The following is a 10562-nucleotide window of genomic DNA, read 5'->3' as shown; positions in this document are numbered from 1 at the left end:
CGTACCATGATCTTGCCCCACCCGGAAAGTCGGATGAAGAGGTGGTGGACGGTGAGGACCAATCATTATAGCTGCTGCTCCATTACTTCCGCTCCTCGAAAAGCTCCCTAAGCCCGACCAACAATTGGCCCTACCTCTGAGGTTCACGCTACTCCTTGTCCAGACTAATCTCGGAGAGGGGAACAAGCCTCCGAGCACGTGCTCGTCAACTCCATGCCGTCCGCTCCAAGCGCCCCTGCTTCGTGTCTTCGAGGCAGGCGCCGAGATAGCCTTTGTAGCGAGCTGTGGTGTGTGGACTCTGCGGCCAGATGGGATTCAGAATCCTTTTCTTGGTGAGATAACCCTGCCACCACTCATATGCCATTGCATATAAGTGAATCTATTTTATAGAATTCAATCTTGCATGTTGGTTAGCTCCGTAATTTCTTTTATTCCATAGCAGACTGAGTTGCTCACAGCCTATTTGCTGGAACGCCAACGAGTCATTTTTCCATCTCCACAAATATTCTTGGGCTCTTCAAATTAATTGCTTTAATCCAACTACCATTTTTCAAGATTAGTTCGATTTATTTAATATTTATTTTTGTACCAGTGTTGATCAAGTAGGTTATTATTGTGAGGAATCAGCGGTTGGATGCACATGTATTTGTTTCTTGCCACTGGTTGCAAAAGCCTAAAAATGATATGTTTTATTCACCTCTTAACACTAATACGAGTATTTTGTTTATTTCCTACTCCCTTTTAGTGATTACTGATTAGTCACTCTTAAAGGTGAATGCACATGTATAATAGGTGTGTCATGGCTGCATTTTGCGGCCCTGACTACTGAAAAGTAATCTCCTTTGTATGATTTGTATTTTTTTCTGGAATTTATACTTAGATAGCACATCCAAGGAAGGAAGGAGATTGAGGTCGGCACCTCCTGAAGGCATGCATGCTCTTCACCGAGAGAGGGAAGGGCATCTTTTTCTTGGGTTGCAGTTTTCACCTTGTTGTTGGGTGAGGTGAGAGTAATGATTTCTCTCCTCCCGCTTCAGTTTTTAGTCCTCTATAACTTCAGAAATTTCCTAATTTGTATGATCCATATGTATGTAAAAAATTATGATTAGGATCCCTCTATTTGATTAATTTCTAGAGTTACTGAACTATAATTTCTGTTTTGTGCTCATGAATTGCATACTTGGAGGTTTATTCAATTTAGAGATAGCAACACACACACACAAGTAGAGGGGTACGTGGCTGCAACGGATTTTATACTGCGGTAAGTGTGGTTCAGTCACCACACTTATGATCTATAAGAGAAGCTGCGATTTTGGCAATAGACGCGCGAGAAAGTAGTGGTTGGTGTTGGTTTAATCAATTATCAAATGTTTTGTCAATAACAGAAAATTACCTTCCTCGTAAATTTATTGTCCTTCTGTTTCATGGTCCAGCTGATTTATTGTTTGTCAGAGCTCTTGTGGATAATCAGACATGGGGTGCATGGCAAAATTAGGACAGACTGAAGGCAGCGGATTCCGCGTTGGCCGTGCACTTTGAGGAGAAGACATTGTCTTTGTATAAGTGCCCCTACAATCATCTCTTTACAGCAGAGATAAGGCCTTCAGGTAGGCTAGACCAACTGTCATACACTTATGTATCTGTATTTGTGATGATCTTTTTAGCATTCTTAATTGATGACATTTCTGAAGGGAAATGTCCTCAGGATTTCAGAGTTATCTTTTGTACTGTTGTAATCTCAAATTTCACATTCGAACTTAACTTGTTATCAAATAATTTTGGAACAAAATTTTACTTTTACCTGCCCTCCACAGAATCAAAGGTTCAGGAGGACTTTTGTTCCTCTAATGCTTCTTCGATGACCATCTCACCGTTCTCCCTTGCAGATAGATATGGCCGCATAAATCGCACCGATGGATCCAGTCCTTCGCTAGGTCCAACGTGCCCCGCACTGGCCTCAAGCACGTGAGACACTGTTACCTTGTATTCTAACCGGTTACCACAATCAAATCCATTTTTGCCCTGTTAAATTAGTTAGCTCATTTTGTTGATACTCCCTCCTTCCATCTACATAGGGCCTAATGCGTTTTTCAAGGCTAACTTTGACCAAATGTTAGAGCAATAATATATGACATGCGACTTACACAAAACATACCGTCACATTCATATGTGAAAGGAGCTTTCAGTGATATAATTTTTACATTATACATCTCATGTATTATTAATCCTGTCAATAGTCAAAGGCGGTCTTGAAAAGCGCATTAGGCCCTATATAGATGGAAGGAGGGAGTAACTGAGTTGCATTGGTAATATATACTGAACTGTCTTTGGCATTCTGTTTTACAATATATTCTATTTGTCAGGATTTTTGCTACATTTTTGGTGTGTAGATTTTAGGGACATTAATGTAGTGCTAATGCCTTCCGTGCAGGTTATTCAGTCAGCGCATATTCTGTCTTTTGGCATGTGCATGCTTGCTCTTGTGCTCATGTTGTAATCGCGACCTGTAGTCAGTCCATGATCCTTGTGTGACCAGAAGTTGGGCATAACTGCATTGTTACTGAGAAGATGCGAATATTAACTTAGGGATCGAAGCTGAAGCTCTAGCCGATAGCAAAGATATGAAGTTTGTGCTCTGTCTTATGTTTGCAAGTATATTGATGTAACTTCACATCTTGCCCTCGTATTGGGCAGATGCTTCAGAATGGAGTCACTCCTATGTGTACTGCCTCTGTAATCACACAACATGAATTTTCCCTTTTTGTGATCTGAAATTCTGCCAAGAAACTTGTTGGATTAACTAAGATTTTGTCCTATTTACTACTAGCATTTATTCTTATCTCTCAACATATTCTTGCCCCTATCTAGGACAATCGGAAGAAGAGAGCTTCGACTGGGAAACAGCGTGTTGAAGCAATACCTCTTGTTGAACCACCCAAAACCAAAGAAGCCTCTTAGATTGCGAGAGGCCTGTTGTGTTTAGTAAGAGGCTTGGCGTAAAATATCCAAAATATCAAGAACACTATGTATTGGGCAGACCTGAAATACTAATATAAGTGTATCCAAATTTTCCTACGATTCCCTTCCATTATATTGGACGTAAACCACATCTCTGACTTTGCAAGTCCAAGGCTCCAAGCTAGGCGTTATTTTTCATAAAGTTTCTATCGATATCTAATCCAAATATTTCTATTTGCGTAACCCTACCTGGCTACCTCCATCAGCCAGAGGCATTCCTGGAGTCAAGGCAAGCATGTTGACCAATTGACATAAATGTGCAATGTAAATTTACCTTGGCACTTTGTTTTTGAATGTGATGGCCGTTGTGTGATACGTCTCCTCCGCATCATAAATTTACATAGGATTATATTAATATTAAAAGGCCCGTAGCAACGCACGAGCATTCCACTAGTCTCTACTCCTAAGGGAGCAGTTGGTAGTCTCGCTTCCAGTTTTTTTTAGTCTCACCTCTCACGGTTTATTTTGGTACCTCCTCCCACCTCTAACTAAGCCACCACAAACCGAAAAAACCTGCTCCTGAGTGCCGAACCCGCACCATTCCACGTGCGACCCTCAATAGACGTTCGAAGGAAAACCTGCGACAAAAAAACATACGACGGTTAACCAGTGATAGAAAAACCGTGCGGCCGCACGTACGAGCGACGAGTCAGCAGCAGATCGGTCTCCGCCGCCAACCAGACCTTCGCATGCCCGATCCAGCCCTACGCCCCCTCCGCGGCCGATCCATCCCTGTGCCGCGGCCGATCCATGCCCTATGCCGCCGCCGATGCCTCCTCCTCCACCTTCATTCCCAAGCGACGGCGCCCACAGTCGCGGTCTTCTCCCCCAGCCACCGTGGCTGCAGATCCACTCACGGCCGGTCGTCTAAGCTGCAAGCATGGATGGATGGATCCAGGAAGGTATCCTTCCTCCCTGGGTGGAGCGAGCTGCACATCCCATTCGGCCCTCTGTAGTCGGCCATCTCCGCCTCCTCCTCGCCGTCGCCGCCGCCGGGGATCGCGTCTTCACCAAGCACGAGCTCCGCCCCATCCGACCGACCGCAAAGGGGTGAGTTTTCTTCATCCCAAAGCCTCCTAATTTGCTTACTACACTCTTGCCATTCCGATGGAGACTAACCTCCTCTGGCCGAGCCCCAACTCTGCATCTCTCTCCCAATTACCCTCACCCCGTCAGTTTGCTGCAGATTGTCCATTGTAAATTTTCAAGGAGATTCAAATGTTCCTCTTCTGGATGATTGAAGGTAATACTTGGTCCAATTTTGCCACAAAAAATAATGTTAGCTTGTCATAGTTACACGTATATGCTTATGAGAATTTTCATGTTTGTTAGATTAAAAAAACTGTATTTTCTCCTTTTAGCCAGTGGTTAATTTAGCAGAGCATTAGCATAGTATTGGTCTGATCAGCGAGATGATGATCACGAAATCCCGTTGGTAATCAAATCAGCAAAGATAGTAGCAGTTTCCAGTGTAACTTGTTGTGTCCTCAAATCAGCAAAGATAGTAGCAGTTTCCAGTAGACCTTTTCTACTGCAATAGGAGCTTCAGGCAGGGCATTGATGATTTGACGGTGATATTGGTTAACATATTGGTTTGTTAATATTTTTTAAGTATAAAAGCTAAATGTAATCTGCACAAGAGCCAAACCTGCAGAAGGTTAGAGTGCGTGCAGCTGTTTCAGAACCTAGGGAAAACTAGCCTAATTGGTCTCTTTAATATTTAGTGAGTCTGTCATGCACTTTTAGCTCTACTCACCACTAAAGATATCTACAACTTTCATGTTGAACGCATAGTTTAATTCAAACAGTAACATGGTCTAAGTCCGCATACAAGGTTACTGTACACATAATCACATAAAGATTAATTTTTGGACTGTGAAACTAAATTGGACTGCTACTTTTAAACCGTACATCAAAATAGTGCAAATAGATAGTCTGTAGAAAGCATGGGACGTATCTCTCCTTTTTTTGCGATTGATCTCCACATTATGTTTGGAGTCCAAGTCAAAATTATGCAGTTTTTGATAGAGGATTTGGAAAGACCGAATCTGTATAGTAGGTGGATTACCCAAAACAGTTGACTTCATCCAACCCAACCTCACATCATTGTGTAAAGTTTGTAGCACTTATTTTATATGCAGAGCACTTGTGAACTAGGATTTTGACCAAAAGATTTCGAGTGTTTTATGTGAGCTTGCATTGCAGGGATACTTGAAGCTAGGGCAATCCAAGTAAGATAGCTTCATCCTCAGGCAACAGGTTTATGTTATCTTATCATGGAGTCATTTTTAAGTTTGTGCCCAACGCCTTCATCCTTAGAATGGCTGCCCAGATGGCAAGCCACCGTATTCAGGCGATTGCCGCGCTAGGTATTCTCGACCACTGCTGCAGTTTTTCATTGCTGTGCTTATTCCATTTGCACCAACCTTGCTATTTAGTAATATGAGCGTCTCTGTTTCTTCTACTACAATGACATGATAAGATTACCTTATCCCTTTCAGCAGGGTGCTCCAACTTTTGATGCTGGCGAAGCTTTTGGAATGATGGCTACATAATTTGTTAGTCTCCGTTGGAAGCTTAATTAAACTGAGGTAAATATGCCAGATTCTTTTGTCAAATAATAACATGACTGTCTATTTTGTTCTCAGGACCAATATCTGTGCCTATCAATGAAATTTTGAGAGTAGTTTTTGTTGCCTCTATGTAACCCTGATAGCAACTTCTCTGAAGGTTCAGATGTGTGGCAAAGGATTTCAATTTTCCTGTTTACACAAAGGAAACTTGAGGAAGGTTCAGATTTCTCATGCTCGGTGCTGTGCTCTCAAGGTTACATAGACAAAAATGCCTCCTATTTACACAATGGCAACCCGACGAAGGTTCAGATTTCTCATGACTGGTTCAATGGGTATTTCATGCCTGTGCCATCTTAATTATTAGGAAAATTTAGTTTGTTTTATAGCTGATGATGCTCGATGCTTTTTACCTCAGTTTAGTAAATGCTCAGTTTTAGCTCATAAACTACATGACAAACAGGATGACGGGGCGGGTCGGGAGGCGGGGAAAGCCGTCCATGGCGATCCTGGTGGCGTTGCTAATGGCGTCAGTGGCACTGCCGCTCCTCATGGTGCCCGACACGCTCTCTATGCCAGGCTCTAACGGTGTGGATCGCGGCGCCGCCCTGTCGCTCCCACGCCCGTGCTTCAGCAGATCCGTGTTTGAGTCGTGCATACCTTTAGCCGCCTCCCCTCCAATGTCCACGACTCTGATATACCGTGTTTGTTAGTCTTGACTGGTGTTTGTTCTCCGTATTGTTGTGCAGGAGGCTGGAGAACAGCAGGGAGAACAGGGAGTCGTGGATGGAGGTTCTGTACTTCTGTTGTATCAACATCTTCTCCATGAGTCTTTTGCCCCCACTCTGTTTTTGGTTTGGGCCGAAACGTCATCGTCTTGATTCTTTACGTGGTTCATTGGCTCAGACTTGTCCTACATGGCCGAGCGAGATCGAGGCTAGCCGCCGGTAATGTTCTTCTCCCGTGCAAGTTCCGCACTGCATTGAAGCATCCAACACATGGTGAGACATCTTTTTAGCTTTTAAAAAACGTGCACCATCCTTTCTCATCCAACATATTTTCACCCCTGATTTGTGACCTCCTAATGAACATGAAGATTCATATGCTAGCTAGAACACAATATGTATTTGAAAGCAATATTTTCTGATGTACTATCCGATGAAATTTTATTTTCAGAGACGTTCATTCATAATTTTGACGACCTCTTGATTCATGTCATTAGTAGTTATTTCAACAGAACAAATATGTTTTTCAGCACTTTTCAGATAGGAAATATCCCTACAGAATATTTTGGACAATATACAACATGTTGTGTGGGCTTGAAGAAAATATATAACATGATATGTCACATACTTTATTGTTAAGTTACAAGAATAGTTGTGGACGCCATCCAATTTTACATAGATTTCTATTTGTTGTGCACTGATATTTTTGTAGTGTGATGATATAAAGAAGGAATGTACATTATAGGGTGTTCGCTACGTGCTACATATATCTTACTCAATAGCAGTTAGTCAGCTTATATTCCAGTAATGAGAAATGGCACAATCATCTCGTGCCATTTCGTGGGAGCAGTAGAAGTGACATCTATGCTATGGTCTGAAGTAGAATTGTAGAACACTAATTGTATGCTATGGTCTGAAGTAGAAGACATTAAGGCGGTTCAGCTATCATCCGAGCATTCAAATAGGCAATGTTCTGTCAGCTAGAACGCATCAAGTTTTTGGTTGATGTTCATACTTTTGCGTAATGTTCCTACTTTGGCTGCGCACAGATGTAGCTACGTTACAGGTGGGACATCAGCCATGTATGTTTCGAGGTGAGACATCCATCAAGTTTGTTTGGAGGTGAGACATCCAGCAAGTTTGTTTGAAGCCTCTGCAGACCTTCTCACAGATGTTTGTTCATATATAAAATTGACTATTCCAAATAGTACACTGATAATTTTGCTGAACGAATCTTATTTGAAGCAAATAAGGGCCTTAGAAGAAAATAAAAAAGTAAGTTCCCCTTGCACCGTTGCACGTATTTAGTAGATTAAATATGTTTTTTCCTAAAAAAGATTTTTTTATGAATGTTTGTGTTTGCAAGAACTTGTTTGAAAGCCATTTACACTTACTTTTGGATGTACCTCCTGTTTTTGAAGTGAAGGCCATTTACACTTACTTTTGGGTATACCTCCTGCTTTGAACCCATTAACTTAGATTCTGTTTTAATTTATGGATATATATTCCTTCAACCAATTGTTCTTCGATATTCTGATGGTTATAAGAAAAATGTAAGTTCTTGTTTAGGATTTACATTGAGTAAAAGTCAACCTTACTTAGCGTTTCAATTGAAGAATTTATAACAAAATGCTCAACAGTAAGGAAAAGTGTGTTTCGTTTGTTGTGTGTATCTGATTTGATTAGCACCTGAAATCTTGTTGAACTGATAAGGTTGTACATTTTCCAAATTGTTTGTCGGAAGGGTAATTTCTTTTATTGCTCATGAACAGAAATTGTGCAGTCCAGCTCCTGCGTGCTGGTCACCGAGCTCCACTGTGTCCAGCTCATCCGACCATGTGCTCCACTGCATCTAGGTCAGCCGATCTTGTGGCACAGCTACACTGACGCAAGAGCAAATAGTTTTACAATTTCTTTGTTGTTCCTTTGTACTGGATAACTGTGCATTTTTAGAGGTGTGAAGATGTAATGCAATAACTGTTGGGGAACGTTGCAGAAAATTAAAATTTTTCCTACGGTTTCACCAAGATCCATCTATGAGTTCATCTAAGCAACGAGTCTAGGGAGAGAGTTTGCATCTACATACCACTTGTAGATCGCGTGCGGAAGCTTGCAAGGTGATGATGTAGTCGTACTCGACGTGATCCAAATCACCGATGACCAGCGCCGAACGGACGGCACCTCCACGTTCAACACACGTACGGGACGGGAGACGTCTCCTCCTTCTTGATCCAGCAAGGGGGAAGGAGAGGTTGATGAAGATCCAGCAGCACGACGGCGTGGTGGTGGATGCAGGGCGTCACAGCAGCAGGGCTTCGCCGAGACTACGAGGGAGAGACGTAACGGGGGGAGGTGGAGGCGCCAGGGGCTGGTGTATGAAGTCCCTCCTCTCCCCCACTATATATAGGGGTGCCAGGGGGGCGCCGGCCCTAGTAGATGAGATCTACTAGGGGGGCGGCGGCCTAGGGGAGGTTTCCCTCCCCCCCAAGGCACCTAGGGGTGCCTTCCACCACTAGGACTCCTCCTAGGGGGAAACCCTAGGCGCATGGGCCTATAGGGGCTGGTGCCCTTGGCCCATGATGGCCAAGGCGCACCCCCTACAGCCCATGTGGCCCCCCGGGACAGGTGGCCCCACCCGGTGGACCCCCGGGACCCTTCCGGTGGTCCTGGTACAATACCGATAACCCCGAAACTTGTCCCGATGCCCGAAACAGCACTTCCTATATATAATTCTTTACCTCCGGACTATTCCGGAACTCCTCGTGACGTCCGGGATCTCATCCGGGACTCCGAACAACATTCGGGTTTCTGCATATACATATCTTCATAACCCTAGCATCACCGAACCTTAAGTGTGTAGACCCTACGGGTTCGGGAGACATGCAGACATGACCGAGACGCTCTCAGTCAATAACCATCAGCGGGATCTGGATACCCATGATGGCTCCCACATGCTCCTCGATGTTGTCATCGGATGAACCACTATGTCGAGGATTCGATCAAACCCTGTATGCAATTCCCTTTGTCAATCGGTACGTTACTTGCCCGAGACTCGATCGTCGGTATCCCAATACCTTGTTCAGTCTCGTTACCGGCAAGTCACTTTACTCGTACCGTAATGCATGATCCCGTGTCCAACACCTTGGTCACATTGAGCTCAATATGATGATGCATTACCGAGTGGGCCCTGAGATACCTCTCCGTCATACGGAGTGACAAATCCCAGTCTCGATCCGTGTCAACCCAACAGCTACTTTCGGAGATACCTGTAATGCACCTTTATAGTCACCCAGTTACGTTGTGACGTTTGATACACCCAAGGCACTCTTACGGTATCCGGGAGTTACACGATCTCATGGTCGAAGGAAGAGATACTTGACACTTGCAAAGCTTTAGCAAAACGAACTACACGATCTTTTATGCTTAGGATTGGGTCTTGTCCATCACATCATTCTCCTAATGATGTGATCCCGTTATCAACGACATCCAATGTCCATAGTCAGGAAACCATGACTATCTGTTGATCACAACGAGCTGGTCAACTAGAGGCTTACCAGGGACATAGTGTGGTCTAAGTATTCACACGTGTATTACGATTTCCGGATAATACAGTTATAGCATGAATAAAAGACAATTATCATGAACAATGAAATATAATAATACTTTTATTATTGCCTCTAGGGCATATTTCCAACAGTCTCCCACTTGCACTAGAGTCACCAATCTAGTTACATTGTGATGAATCGAACACCCATAGAGTTCTGGTGTTGATCATGTTTTGCACGCGAGAGAGGTTTAGTCAGCGGATCTGCGACATTCAGATCCGTGTGCACTTTGCAAATCTCTATGTCTCCATCTTGAACATTTTCACGGATGGAGTTGAAACGACACTTGATGTGCCTGGTCTTCTTGTGAAACCTGGGCTCCTTTGCGAGGGCAATAGCTCCAGTGTTGTCACAGAAGAGTTTGATCGGCCCCGACGCATTGGGTATGACTCCTAGGTCGGTGATGAACTCCTTCACCCAAATCGCTTCATGTGCTGCCTCCGAGGCTGCCATGTACTCCGCTTCACACGTAGATCCCGCCACGACGCTCTGCTTGCAGCTGCACCAGCTTACTGCTCCACCATTCAACATATACACGCATCCGGTTTGTGACTTAGAGTCATCCAGATCTGAGTCGAAGCTAGCGTCGACGTAACCTTTTACGACGAGCTCTTCGTCTCCTCCATAAACGAGAAACATGTCCT

At 43.8% G+C, this 10562-nt stretch overlaps 1 long non-coding RNA gene across 5 annotated transcripts; it reads left to right on the top strand.

Annotated features, from left to right (window-relative positions):
* The first annotated feature begins 3682 nt into the window (after positions 1–3682).
* On the top strand, positions 3683–8205 carry LOC119272406. 5 transcript variants are annotated; one of them, XR_005134744.1, is made up of 9 exons: positions 3683–4068; positions 4205–4261; positions 5224–5387; positions 5520–5609; positions 5749–5894; positions 6052–6380; positions 6495–6589; positions 7363–7588; positions 8086–8205. It is a non-coding gene; the product is annotated as an uncharacterized LOC119272406 (long non-coding RNA). The 5 variants fall into 5 exon arrangements; XR_005134745.1 differs by having other exon boundaries at positions 5523–5609; positions 5755–5894; positions 7363–7435; positions 8086–8182; XR_005134743.1 differs by having other exon boundaries at positions 5755–5894; positions 7363–7435; positions 8086–8182.
* Positions 8206–10562: the final 2357 nt, after the last annotated feature.

Source organism: Triticum dicoccoides, chromosome 3A (assembly GCF_002162155.2).
Source record: "Triticum dicoccoides isolate Atlit2015 ecotype Zavitan chromosome 3A, WEW_v2.0, whole genome shotgun sequence".
Lineage (NCBI taxonomy): Eukaryota > Viridiplantae > Streptophyta > Magnoliopsida > Poales > Poaceae > Triticum > Triticum dicoccoides.
Note: the sequence above shows the minus strand (reverse complement) of the source record. Positions and strands in the feature narration are given on the sequence as shown.